Source organism: Canis aureus, chromosome 18, assembly GCF_053574225.1.
Source record: "Canis aureus isolate CA01 chromosome 18, VMU_Caureus_v.1.0, whole genome shotgun sequence".
Lineage (NCBI taxonomy): Eukaryota > Metazoa > Chordata > Mammalia > Carnivora > Canidae > Canis > Canis aureus.
Genome location: NC_135628.1, coordinates 21,893,577 through 21,907,679, shown reverse-complemented (window position 1 = coordinate 21,907,679; position 14,103 = coordinate 21,893,577). Strand labels below are relative to the sequence as shown.

Below are 14,103 nucleotides of genomic sequence, written 5' to 3'. Positions count from 1 at the left end.
TCAAAATCAAGTGCCCCTTACTTTACACTAAACCAAAGTTGTGAGTGGGCATCCATACAAACCTATCACGCCTCGGCAAACCTGCAAGAGGGGAGAACCAGAGAGCAAGCTACGTGGCATTTCTAGAAGAAGGCAAACATCATAGGCATTTCACAATTAATTTGGGGACGGCCAAGGTTATCCAGGAAATGGAGCTAAAGTAGTTTGTGCAGATTTTCTCATTTCATGACAATATGTACCTAGAGATTTATTGGTAGGAAAGAAAACAAATATTAAAGGCATGTATAAGTGTTTAATGGATATTTATTAAATTACACTGGATTAAACTAGGCATTGTCTGGTCTTTCAATCGCATAAGCAAGCATGCCATGACTGGTGGATGTAGTGGTATTCCCAGAAGGGAAGTGGCCAATCTGGGAGCAGCCAAGAAGCAGCGGGCAGGCCGTCCCGCAGTTGGTGGCAGCCCAAAGGGTGTGACTTGATCCACTGGCGGAGATGGCCTGAGGACACCCCGGGTGGGCCAAGGGAGGAGGTGTTGGTTTTCAAGAATACCCTTACTAGGCAGTCCTGCTCCGCTGTGTGCCCTGTGATGAGGTCTTCTCTGGTTTCAACGTATCTTCTTACCAGAGGCTGCTGCTTCAATATCCTTCTCAGTGCGGATCAAGAGCAGCCTGGGGCAGAACCACGACAGGTTTAATGAGACGAGGGTCAAACATCTTGAAAGAATATGGGCTCCCGGGCCGGGCCAGCACTTCTGAGACTGCACGGGGACAAGAATGCACAGGGGCCTGGAGGACAAGGTGCCACCCAGTGGCCCCCTCAGGAGTTTTCAGCCACTCCTGGGGCACACTGCCCGGCCTGGGGATTAATTCAGCATTGCTCTGGGGCGGCCAGCCCGTCGGGGTCGTCTACTCACCAGGGAGCTTTCCCCAGAAGCTTCTTCATAAACCACTTCTTCCCCAGAAATTCACGGCCACCAGTGTCAGGCCATTTTATACACCAGCAGAACAACGAGTGGCTTATTGTTGTTGATAAAGAATGCTGTTTCTCATCGGTAGAAGCCACCCCTTGAATGATTGATGTGGGCTGCACACAGTGGGGGGAAATGAGAGCAAGCACTAACACTTGCAAAGCACTGATGATGCGCCAGGCACAGTGCTAAAGGCTTTCCACACATGAACTCATTTAGCCCCACAACCGCCCTGTGAAGTGCATGCTATTATCACCCCTGTTTTATAGATGAGGATCACATGCAGTAAGTGGCACTACCAGCATTTGAAAGCACACGCTTTGTTACCAGAGGCCATACTCTTAACTGCTATAAACACTGCCCCAAACCCGGGGGGTGGGGGGGGGCGGGGGGAATGTGGTTTGCCTTGTAAGTAAGATCATGTATATAGAATGGAAGCGGGCACCCATTGTTCCACCAATGATATATAATGTCTGGTCATATTATAATTAATAATCATTTACTAAAATTATTATTTCAAATAACTGACAGTAAAATTGATCTCATTTGACCAAAAATCACATAAGAAACCGGACAAAGGAACTGGACCAGCGGTGGCCAAGGTGCCGAAGTCTGTTTCCATTGCCGACGTCCCTGACGTACTGACTTACACACTTGCAGCTCCTGTCCCCAGGCCCTGCCTATACAGACAACCCCTCAGGCTCCCTGGTAATCTGGTTTGGGCATCTTTAGATGAAACTCCAAGAGTACGTTTTTGCACAATCGACACTAAAGTTGCTGAATGTTAAAATAACAAGACTTCTAAAAAAGAATTTTGAAACTAAATCAATCCCCCCAAAAAAGTGAATAGAGAGTTATCAACCACTTTCAAATGTGGCTTCTAGTTGCTTCCATGAACAACTGGAGGAAGGAAACTGTCATTATGGCATTCATCCGAGACAAGATTTAGCAGCCAACCAAATGAAAACGTAACTGGACATATGTTTAATAAGAATCATTTAAGGGCAGTCCGGATGGCTCAGGGGTTCAGCGCCTGACTTCAGCCCAGGGCGTGATCCTGGAGACCCCGGATCGAGTCCCGTGTCGGGCTCCCTGCATGGAGCCTGCTTCTCCCTCTGCCTGTGTCTCTGCCTCTCTCTCTCTTTCTGTGTCTCTCGTGAATAAATAAATAAAATCTTAAAAAAAAAAAAAAAAAGAATCATTTAAGTGTGAAGACTGAGAGATGTTATGGCCAGCATGGGAATGTTCTTTCCACCAACAAACCACAGGACTCACTATACTTACAAGTGAGAGGATGGGAGGTTTTGCTCACATGTGGGCACAGCCAGACAGTGCTGAGAAGGTCAGCACTCTGCGGCAGAGCAGGACGGGTCAGCAGGCCCTGTCTGCCGCTCCCCACCGATAGCCATAGAAATGGCCCAGGAAGGATGAAAAACTGCTCCTAATTGGGCTTTGATTGAATTTGGGGACCTTCAGAGAAATGAGTAGGATATGGGTTTATTTTTGTTTGCTGGTTCCTCTGTGTGTTTATTTGAGTTTTAACCAGAGCATGGTTCTGAGTGCCACCTCCAGAGAATTTGCAGGAATGAGGGCTTTATGGAAAGATTTTTCCTTCCCACTGTCGTACACACTGCCATTTTCAGGAGCACTTCTATCAGCCATGCGTGCAAGGTTTTGTGTCACCATCAATGTTAAAAACAGAAGCCCTGGCATCCACTCGCATTTCGGGCATAAAGGAAAACTGTTCCCCTTGTTCAGAAGGCTCCTGTGTCTGCAGCAGGGCCCCAGATGCAATGTTTGTTTTAGGCGGAGGGAAAGGAAGGCAGGCGGAAAGTGAGCCGAGAAATGGCTTTTTTTTCTAAGTGTGGCAGATCATTAATAATCAGTGAAGGATGGACTCAAGAAGCCTCAGCGCACGTATTTCTAGGGCTGAAGTTGAAGCCTTCATTAATATTCTGGAGGAAGATCACTCCCGTGAAGTTTCTCTGGGCCTCCGATCTAACTCGGCTCTGTAAACAATGGAGGAGTCGTAGATTCTAGGATAGCCCCAGAACTTTCTCAGTGGAGGAAAGAGAAGCACAGTTCTCTACCCCAATGCAGGAAATCAGTGGGTCTGCTTTGTTCCTAATCAGTTCAGGTTTTGCCTACTTTGACTCTCTAGTCTGATGTAACATTGTGAAATGCTGAAAATCCATTTCATTTCTTTTTTTTTTTTTCTAAGATTTTATTTATTTATTCATGAGAGACACACAGAGAGAGCAGAGACATAGGCAGAGGGAGAAGAAGCAGGCTCCCCACAGGACTCGATCCTAGGACCCTGGGATCGTGACCTGAGCTCAACCACTGAGCCACCCAGGCCCCCTGAAGATCCATTTCTTTGGAAAACATTTAGCTCTAGTAACATAGAGTGTGCTGTCTTTATTTTAACCATGTCTAGAACTACTTCAGGCTGACAGAGTTTATCAGCTATGCCAGAGGCCTTTCCAACCTCATTTTTAGTCTGCCTAAAACTAGCTTGGCCCTAGAACTCTGAACACGTGGATAGAAAGAAGCCAGAATCTCCATTTTGGCCATGGAGGGATGGAAGGAGAGAAGAGAGGAGAAGTTCTCATTGCTCACTGTAGCCAAGTATCAAAAGCGGTCCCAGGGTCGGCTAGGAGATGGACACCTCCGTACCTGGATCTGGGCACAGGGTGAAAAGGAGGAAAAGAGGGGAGAGGGAATCTTTTGCTCATTCTGCCTATCTGGGGTGTAGTACATTGGAAGCTGGAAGAGAGCATATCAGAGGAAAGAAAACTGGGGGTGGCTAATTCCTTTGTTTTATGCAAAATCTCTCAAGGAGAGGGAAACAAGGAAGCAAGTAATGAATCACATGCCCACATGTACCCCTGAGCCAAAACAAAGCTCGCTGGATCTCCTCTCCCACCAGCCCTGCCACCGTTAGCAAGCCACCCCTTCGTGGGCAGTGAGTGCCTTTCCTGCCCCAACCCCAAGCCTTGCCCCCTGGGTAAAGACATGCTCCTTGCTACTTCATACCACTCCAATAAGAACAAGCCCTTCACCAAGGAGGGCACTTGATGGCATGAGCACTATGTCGGCAAACTGAATTTAAATAAAATATTAGGGCAGCCAGAGTGGCTCAGTGGTTTAGTGCCGCCTTGAGTCCAGGGCCTGATCCTGGAGACCCGGGATCGAGTCCCGCATCGGGCTCCCTGCATGGAGCCTGCTTCTCCCTCTGCCTGTGTCTCTGCTTCTCTCCCTCTGTGTGTGTGTGTGTCTCTCATGAATAAATGAATAAATCTTTAAAAAAAAAAAAAACAAAAAATAAAATATTTTTAAAAAAGAACAAACCCTGGTTGTTTCAATATTAACTTCGCTCCCCCCATCCTTCTCCAATCTTTTTTTAAGCCCTTAAAGGAAATGTCACTAAAACATAAGGAATAGATCATTAGTCTGTCCAACGGTGGACATTTTTTATTATATAAAGCTCCGAATCCATACTGAACAAAAGCAACTGTTCAAAACTCTCCCCCCACCAAAAAAAAAAAAAAAAAATTGCCCAGCAATTTTAAGTTAATGGGCAAGATTAATGGATTGTCATATAATGTAAAGGGAAAGTACTAGAAAAAAAAATGAAAGTGGCTCTACAAAATTGGTTTGGAGCTGGAGTCTCCGGGAAGGCCCTTCAGCCGGAGGATTACTGTCTGCGGGGCTCGCAGCTAAGCGGTGTATTAATTTGAAAGCCATGCCTTGTACCGATACCCAGCACTTAGTGGTTGGTTTTATGTTAAAAATGCTCCGTCTGAAACCTGTGCTGAAAGTTTGCCCAAACATCTCATAGTTGATTGCAAACCCGAGTGCCTGGGGGCTCTGAGCCCACACCTCAAGAATGTTGGTGATTGGGTGACATTTTGGCTCTACACCTGGATTTGTCAAGGCCTCTTAACGGCTGCTGGGAATGTGCCCTGCCTGGGGCCCGCTGCCCTCCCCCATCACCCCTCTGACAGATGAAAACACAACAGGGTCTGTTGCCTGACTGACACATTCCTCTCCTGTCTGCCTCTGAAAGGACTTTATTTAACAGTCCTGGAGTCGGGCTTTTGACTGACAGATTGTGAAGGGTAAAAGTCATTCGGTTCCATTAAGCTCTGTAACTGCTGTGGAACAAAACACCTTTAAAAAAAAAAAGTGTCGGGGTTGGGGGAGGGAGAAGTAGAGCTGCGGAGAGTGGGGGCATGAGCTTTAGGGAGAAAAAAAGGGGATTCTTTTCAGGTTCAAAAACAATCCTTCTCTTTGCCTTCTGTCTATCAATTAGGGCGGCGTTCCCAGAGGGAATACGGGCCCGGCCTCATTGGTGTCATTCAGCTGCCAATCTCCTGACAGGGACACCAAAGGGCCTCATGTAGCGCTGCGGAAACTGTCTGTCAGGCCATCAGCAGCTGCTATGACGACATCACCTCTGTTTTTCCAGGACTATTATAGAGAAAGAGGGTTGGGGGGGGGGGCGCTCACCCAACAGAGTCGAAGAGTCTCAGCTCCAAATCTCTGTTCATATTTTCGTTTCACAACCCCTCACATCTCTTCAACCCCGGGGTGAATTTCTTCACAAAAACATCATTTCCTTGCCTGGCTGGGCTACGGGGTACATAATAACTCGCCAGCCAAGGACATGGTCTTGGGTGTCAGAAAGGGGTTCTGCTTCAGGGAAAACTGAAGTCCTGACTGAACACATTCAATGAGTGGTTCACACGAGCCCAGAGAAATGCTATTTATGGTGAAAGGTGGCTCAACCACCCGAAGGCCTGCAGAGGCAGAGCTGTGTGAAAAGCTGTGTGGCCCCACAAACGGCTTCCTGCCAAGCCTTAACCTTGTTTGGGTTCCTGTGGCTTTCATTCCCCCCTGAGTTTTGCTTGGAGCCCAGAGGCTCAAATGGAGCTCAAAACTCTAAGCCAAACTCAGCACCAAGCAACCACTTCCCACTTTTCTGTTTTTCTGCCTTGCCCTCTCCGTTCCCCAAGGCCAGACGCACACAGGCTAACTTGGGTTTGCCCCAGACACTCCTCGGCCTCAGTGGATCACCCCAAAAGACCCTGAAGACTCAAAACTACAAAGGAGGGGTACATTTACCTGAGCTTCCTGGCTTGGCTGGAAAATACTGCCTTACTGGGTCCTACCTCCTCCTCTTCTCTGTCTCCCCTCTCTGGACTCTGCCTGAGACAAGAGAGGTACATGGGAGCCGTGATGGCAACCTGCAAAGCTACATGGTTGCCCTTCCGTGTCCTGTGATAGCTGTGTTTGTGATTGCTAGCGCTTCCCTGGTAGCCTTTTCACATTACAGGGAGCTACTTCCAAATGGCAATGACAGCACTTTGTACCAAACTGAGTGCTGGAGAGCACCACTGCCAAGCCCCATGGCCAGCCTTTGTGTTGCAATACTTCTGCTTCGCTTCAGGGAGGGGGATTACGGTGCTTCACACTTTCATATGAACTGTACAAAATGTTTAGCCAAACCCTGTAAGAACATGAACATAAAGCTCTCTCCCTGCTGCCAGGACCACGACGACGTCGATCTCTTTTGTATCGCTTATTTCTTCCCTCATTCTGAAAGCTCTGCAGGGGTCCTACACTTCCTGAACATAATCCCCATCTGGAGTGGCTGAAATCTGTCCACACAGCAATACACTGGTCTCAGGCATCCAGATGCTGGGTCTCGGATACGTACCACCTACATGAAGACTGTGCCTGGGGAAATGCGGAATTAGCCAGATTTTTGGCACTGGGGTTATATGCAGAGGAGCAAGTGGACAGCATAATTAGAATGAAAGAGGTAACTTGATTGTCAACTTCCTGCCCCACAGCCTCAGGAAGACACACTCAAGAGCCAGCCCTTTGCCATCTGCACCAACAGAAATTGTAGCAGTCATGGGACATACTAAGAGTTCGCTAACGAAGGAACGTTTCCAAATTGCTTTGCATGTCTTTAGATGAGATCGCTGCACATTCTTCATTACTCAGGCCAAGAGGAAACCAACCTAAGGGATCGGGCAGGTAGGCAGGGACATGCGCAAGGAGCTCTAAGTTCCTGGGGGCCCTGCTGCAAAAGAACTGTGGTTACTGGATAAAAAAGATGCTGGGAGCATTTCACTCAGGAAGGATTACCTCAAAAACGTTACTTGGTAGGTAGCCCCATGTGAGCAGATGCTTGGAGCTCCTGGTGCTGAATGGTGACATGGGTTCCCATCCTGGGGCTCCCCATCACCCACCAAAGCCCTAGGATCCAATCCCTTCTCATCATGATTTTTCACAAGGATTTCAGATCCAGGATTGTGAGACGCTCACATGTCTGGCCTTACCATAGACAATGGCTTCCAAATGTTTCTCAGAGGAAGGCCCAGTAGTATAAGATCTGAATATTATCTGTGCGGGAAAGACAACCATCTTGGCTTCCTTGTTTGCCTGTGATATCCATGGGGTACCACCTTCTTTGAATTGTATATTTTTATAGTCTTTTCCACTGACTGGTTACAATGGGAATGACCTTAAACCAAACCTGTCACAGTTCTAATTTGATGGAATAAGTGGTTGCTACTATTTAGTCTATACATAAGTTTAGACAAGTCACTCTTACTTATGTGAGAGGATACCCCCACTGTGAAGCAGCCCACTCCTCTCAGGTTCTTATAAAAGAGCAATAAAACCTATCATAAACACCACTCTTCCATCTTTCTTTTTTTTTTTCTCTTCCATCTTTCATTTTCACTCCCATGCAAACCTTGAGGTGCGGTACGAGACACCCGACAAAAAAATGCCTAACTTCTTCCCCACTTTCCAACTCGGGATAATGCTGAACCAGGAATATAAATGCTTAGCATGTTGCCTTGTGCTAAGAGTTCTATCTTTCTATCTCTCTCCACAATGGGATAGAAAGTAGGGATTTGAATGACTGCCTCTGATCCCCACTGGGACAAATCCCATGAGAATGACTCTAAGATGTTCCTTGGAACGTTGTGAATTCCTTGGAATATGTGAATCATATGTACCCATATGGAAAAGTATATAAAGTCTCCTCTTTTAAAAAATTATCCACATTTTCTATTAGCCACACTCACAGCTTCACAGCTTTCATGAAAAAATAGCAATAACTTTAAAGGAATTGGGATACAGAATGAGTCAGGAAAAAAACAAAAATAATTGACAAATTTGGAAAAAAAATCCAATATACCAGCCTTAAATCTAAATATAAGAAGTATATTCTTGGCACCGCACAGAAGCATTTTGGAAAAGCTAATTTGAAAAAATGAGTGGAATTGATCTATTAAAAGTACAGAGACAGCAGTCAGATCCTCAAACAGTAATTAGGCTAAATTTTTCCGCGTTAAGACCTAAACCTCAACAATGATCTCAGACCAGGGATTAAAGATACACAGGCACATTAATCTTAGCTTCACCTTCCTAGACCCCATGGATTATAATGACTTTACTAGAATAATCATTATATAGGAGAAGACTGGCTTTTTAAAAGGGAACTTACTAAGAAAAGTCACTCTAAAGGTAAAATTAACTCTGATTGGAAGTATTGTGTATTGAGCATTGAGTGCCCTCTTAATAGCAGTGGACTATACATTTAATCCCAATAGTTAAGACTTCTCTTGTTCCTTTTATGCAATTGACTGGCTTTGAGAAATATTGTGTCCTTTAACTTTCAAACATTTGTTTTGTTCTTAAATACAGAAAGCGAAGAAAAGGAGATAAGAGAACTAGTGAAGAGGTAAGAAAGTAATATGGCTCAGCTTGTTACGAAGGTTAATAACGATTCACCCCTGAAATGTGCATTTATTATTAGCTCAGTAGAGGGCTGAAAAAGCCACAGAGCCCAAAAGATGAATTGGAGCTGCACAAAAATGAACCAGCCACAGATGATGGTTCTCAAGAAGCCGATGTTCAATTAATGACCAAACTAAGCAATGAGAGAGGTTAACTTGTTCCAAAAGGAAGTTGAGTAACATGATGCTTTTCCATAGCCTAAAGGAGCTAATAGCCAAACAAATTCTATCCCATTACCTTTTTTTTCCCCTAACTTTTAACATTTATTACGTTTTATGCATTTAGAAACTGAAGCGGTTTATATGAAAGTGCTATTTGACCTTTTGTGAAAAAACAAATTTTCACAAATCACAACACCCTGGGAAAACGTGCCTTTCGTTGGGACTGAAAGCCTAGCATTGTTTATATATTGAAAATGAGCGTGTTTCATTGAATTTCATGGTATATTTGTTATAATTTTAGAAGGAGTAATAGACATTAAGGAATCTTTGGCAGAAGACCTTTGTTTTAAAATGTTCCAAGGTCCGAGGCTCAGTTTTCTTGCCTTGTACAATTTGTTTCTCTGTCAAGTGTTGACAAGTTCACAAGACTAAATAGCCAATTCTTATTCCTTTCTGGAACCTCCTTATCTTTCTTGGGAAATAGGAAGCTTTTTGAAATCTCCAAGTTTCTTCTGAGACTGGAGATGAAAGAATCAAGAAAGAAAAAACTCTGGCTCATCTTGGTTTTCATTTGTTCCATACACTCGATCAGAACATTTTAAATTCTCCGTTTTCCATAAGAATCGATCAACACCTGACCCATTTCCTAGTCATCTCTTAGGTGAATATGTGAACGTGGAACTTGAGCTGAGGTTGACAAGGGAGAATGGTGTAAGCCACACATTCATGTCACATGTGACAACGATGTCACTTTCTCTCTAACAGTCTCTCCCACGAGGACACCATGGCCAAGCCACTGGTCCCTCTCTAATTCCCAATTACATAACATGAATAGTATTTCATATGGGTCTTGCCAGGACAGTGTATACTTATGGCCTTTCTTTGCATGCCTGATTAAGATTTTCTATGAAATCAAAAAAAAAAAAAAAAGATTTTCTAGAAAATCTTGATCTTTCTCCCTGTTTGTTTTGTGGCCCAAGCGAAAGGGAAAATCAAAACCAAGCTGGGAGCCAAACAAACACCTAAAACAAGTCTTTTTCAAACTGATGTGTTTGTAAACAGCAAGCAAATTAAAACTTTTCTAAGGTTCTTTTAGATGCACATTCATTAAAACTGGGAGTTTACTTTAGGTACTTGAAATGTTTAGCTAATTGGATATTCTGCTAGAACAGTAACCACTCATGCACTTTCAAAAAGGTGTCAGAAAACACTATGGTGCTCTTAGTGTTGGTTTGGACATTCATGATTCGGGCTCCTCATGAGCAAGAGCGGCTTTCCTGCTCTATTGATGCGTTCTCTTTCATAGGTAAACTACACTGTGGTGTCTGCCTGCCGTAGGATGAAGCCACTGCATTCTGAGCACCAGTTCCTCAATAGTACTTTAAAAATGCTTGAAAGAGAGTAGGATACCCAACATTAACACAGTTATGAATTTATATGTTCTCATTCATTTGGGGAATATAAATAATAGTGAATTTAATAAATTTCTATATAAACTAGGGCAATTCACGCTCCCACTCTCCACCCTAAATATCAACCACCACACAGAGAAAAGGCCAGAAACACTACATTTTCCTTTTAAGTTTGGATTGGAGCTTATTCTATCACCAGAATTTTTTTGTAATAGATTCCTCTTTATTACCGGTTTTTTTTTTTAAGATTTTATTTATTTATTGAGAGAGAGAGCATGTGTATGAGTGGGGGAGGGGCAGAGGGAGAGGAAGAGAGAGAATCTCAAGCAGGCCAGTGCAGAGCCCAATGTGGAACTCAATTTCACAACCCTGAGATCATGACCTGAGCCAAAATCAAGAGTCAGACGGACACTTAACCGACTAAGCCACCCAGGCCGCCCCTATTACTGGTTTTCTATAAGTATTTGAAAATACTTTCAATCATTCAAAAAAAACCAACTTATTTTTAGTAAATACAACAATGGCAAGGAGTCACTTTGAAATCACTATGACATCAGAGCACAAAATACATACTTACTAATTAACCTTACCTACATGTTTATAGTACGCCTCCAGGCAAGTCTGAAATGTTTTGTTTATAATTATGACATTTCCCCTCCTGTCAAGAGTCTATTATCTTTGCTGGAACTTTATTTTTGTCTCCATTAGGTAAAAAGCAGAGAAATTTGGCCCATAATACAAAATACTTCAAGAAATGGAACCAACCGTTTAAAAAATATATACCCACCATCATCAGTAGCACTTACAACAACACAATGGCAAGGTTTGGGTAGCATGTCTTTGGCTGTTTCCAGAGATCCAGTGTGAAGTGGAGACATTGAGATCAATTATGTAGCTATTTTAGGTTTGGTTGCCTGGCTTGAATGATTGGGATAATTCTCCCAATTATTCTCTACACTTTGTAGGTGCAGATCCAAGTTTAAATTGTGATTGAGTGCAGAACATTCAGTGGGAAGACAGGAAACTCAGATTCTGTGTTTAAGTGGCCCAAGGATTAAGCCTATAATGTTCAACAAGTTACATCCACTGTGTGTTTCAGTTTATCTTACAAATAGGGAAAGAAACAGAAACCCCATTTTATTAAAAACCAATCAAGACGATTGAACTTAAAAACGTTTTCTGAAAAAAAAAAAAACACGTTTTCTGCAGCCTTGAGAAAAAAAATAAGTTACATAAAAACAAAATAATGTGTTAGACCAGGTTTCCTAGAAAAAGGAGCCTGAAGCAAGAATTAAGTTCTGATGCTTTCTTTGGCAGGTGAAATCTCAGGGCAACGAAAATGCAAGGAAAGAGAAGCAAGAGAAGCAAGGCAGGGAAGGATAAAAGCCACGCAAAGTGATACTTTACTATATTGGCCTTCGCTTCACAGTGGGCCTCAAAGACTCCACAGAGGGAGGCGGGAGGGGAAATTATCCGATTGGTTCCTACCTATCTCCTTTTTGCCATTGGCAAAGAACACACCGTCGGGAGTGAACATCCCGTATTTCTGAGTTGTACCATCCAATGCCTATGACACAGCCCATGGCCTGCAGGGCAGCATTCCATCAGAGTTGGGATGTCATGGAGATCCCAGAGAGGTGGGTGTGTGACAGGATGGCATCAGGCTGCAGCATGGAGTCAGCCCTCAAGGAGTGAAAATCCCAGCATGGAGGGAGCGGAGAGACAGCTGAGAGCCTGGAGGCAATGCTGGGAGAATCTGAGAACCCCTATGAGATGTGTCCAGTACAAATGAATTTAGCCAACTTCAATCCCTGCTGTAACTAGAGGTTGTCGTACCCATAAGTTCCCAAGAACTACCAGAGCGCCAATTTGCCAAAATATATTGTGTTGGCGAAAACAACGCCTATTGACATTTCTGACTTTGAACAGCAAAGTTAGAATATTTTCTTAAGGGGTGCCTGGCTGGTTTAGTTGATTAAGCATCTGCCTTCAGCTAAGGTCATGATCCCAGAGTCCTGGAATCAAGTCCCACATCAGGCATTTTGCTTCCAGGGCACTCCTTCCCCAGCTCCAGAATACATGCCCCAGGCCTGGCCACTTAGAGCTACGTGATTTGTTCAGGAGTATGGTTCACAGCCAATGTGAGCCAATTTAGCAAACAGAAGTATATTCTTTTTCCTTCTGGATTTGGAGTCAGGGAGATCAATTTGTAGGGTTGCTGGCAGCCATTGTCCTCCCCAGGCAAAGCATGCCTGAATAATGGAGCTAGCTGGAAGGAAGACTGAGAAATGGAGTGACTAGATCTCAAGAGCATTGTTAAAGCCTCTGGATCCAGCTGAACTCTTAGGTGACTGAGACAATAAAGTCCCCTGGTTGCTTAAAGTAGTTTGAGTTGAGTTTTCTGTTATTGCAGCTGAAAGAGTCTGAGCTGATGGAGGGAGACAGGCACGTAAGCAATCACAATGCAACGTGACAAATCCTTAGGTGAGGAGAGAAACTAAATGTTTGGGGAGCTCTGGATAGGAAGTGTTGCTTCTTTGGCTCTCTATCAGTAAAATGCCTGGGTCTGCATAGATAATCTTTACAGTCCACCCACCCTGACCTCATCCCGGACATTCCATGGTTCAGGGAAGTGTTCACTCCTAAAGGCCTCCCTTCGGTATCTAGGGCTGCTACACAGGGCACAAGCGTGCCCCTGACCATCCATTTACTAGTAAAGCAGTGTACCTTTCTCTGCATCCTAGAAGATTCCATCAGATTATTAACACAGTAGGTCACAGCTTGTAAACGCAAGCCCATGGCCAATTAGTAGAAGAGGTGAGCCTGCCAATGGATAATCACCACACCACCACAGACACTTCCAAAACTTACCTCACAACATTCCTGGGTCCTTAGGTAAATCCTTAGACTTGAGGCTTAGCAAAATGAATCACACATGTGTCTTCCTCTCTGATGTGATGTGCATCGGTCTGGGTGAAGCATCGTAGCTGTTCTCTACAAATACAAAAAGCATTTGAATACCTAAGATGATGGGTAAGATAGGAGGGGTAATAAGAATTAGAGAAAGTTGCTGGAGTTGTCATCACTCTGGCAGTGGATAACTTTCTGGGGCTCCTTTCCTATAGAGCCTACAATTAGGTTATTACAAATAAGCACAGTTAATCCAGAAAATGGCTTAGTCTCCTTCCCTCAACATGCAGATCCTTCAGCCAGAGATAATGGGTCTTCCTCCACACATCAAGTGTTATCTGGACAAAGGGGGGGTTCTGACCTCCTCCCTCTCCAGGCTAACTACACATTTCAGATTGCGTGGAAATAAAAACCCATCATCCATTACTGCTGCAGCCGCCAGCACAGATCTCAACAGAGGTGACTGTGTGTAAGGGACAGTCAGAGCTGGGTAAGGGGCTACGGGATCAGGCTCACAGAAGTCCCCAAAATGCTGAGGTGTTAGGAAACCAGAAATAAGGGAACAAACCAGACTGCCCTGCCCTAGGTGTGGGCGGCGAGAGTGTCTTTTTTATGACAGTCACCTGTAACCAGAAAAGAATAACCAGACTCTAAAAAGAAGTAAGCCATTAAAGATGTTATCACCAGTCCTTACTCAAATCAAGACATCACAAAACTGAGAAGGCCACAGGCTCCCTGATCAGTTCTAACTAAAAGACTGGGTCCTTGGAGGCCCATGTTGGCAACCCTGTCAGGACCCCTCTCATTCCTGAGAGCTTTTTCTGTA

The 14,103-nt window shown here is 44.3% G+C and overlaps 1 long non-coding RNA gene across 1 annotated transcript in view; it reads right to left on the bottom strand.

Moving 5' to 3' along the window:
- Window positions 1-301: 301 nt before the first annotated feature.
- The window catches only part of LOC144288295 (uncharacterized), a 59,107-nt gene continuing 45,305 nt past the window's right edge, over window positions 302-14,103 (bottom strand). The window contains exons 4-5 of the long non-coding RNA XR_013356255.1: window positions 13,239-13,361; window positions 302-671 (exon numbers count right to left, since the gene is read on the bottom strand). This is a non-coding gene — a long non-coding RNA (uncharacterized LOC144288295). The remainder of the gene's footprint in view (window positions 672-13,238; window positions 13,362-14,103) is intronic.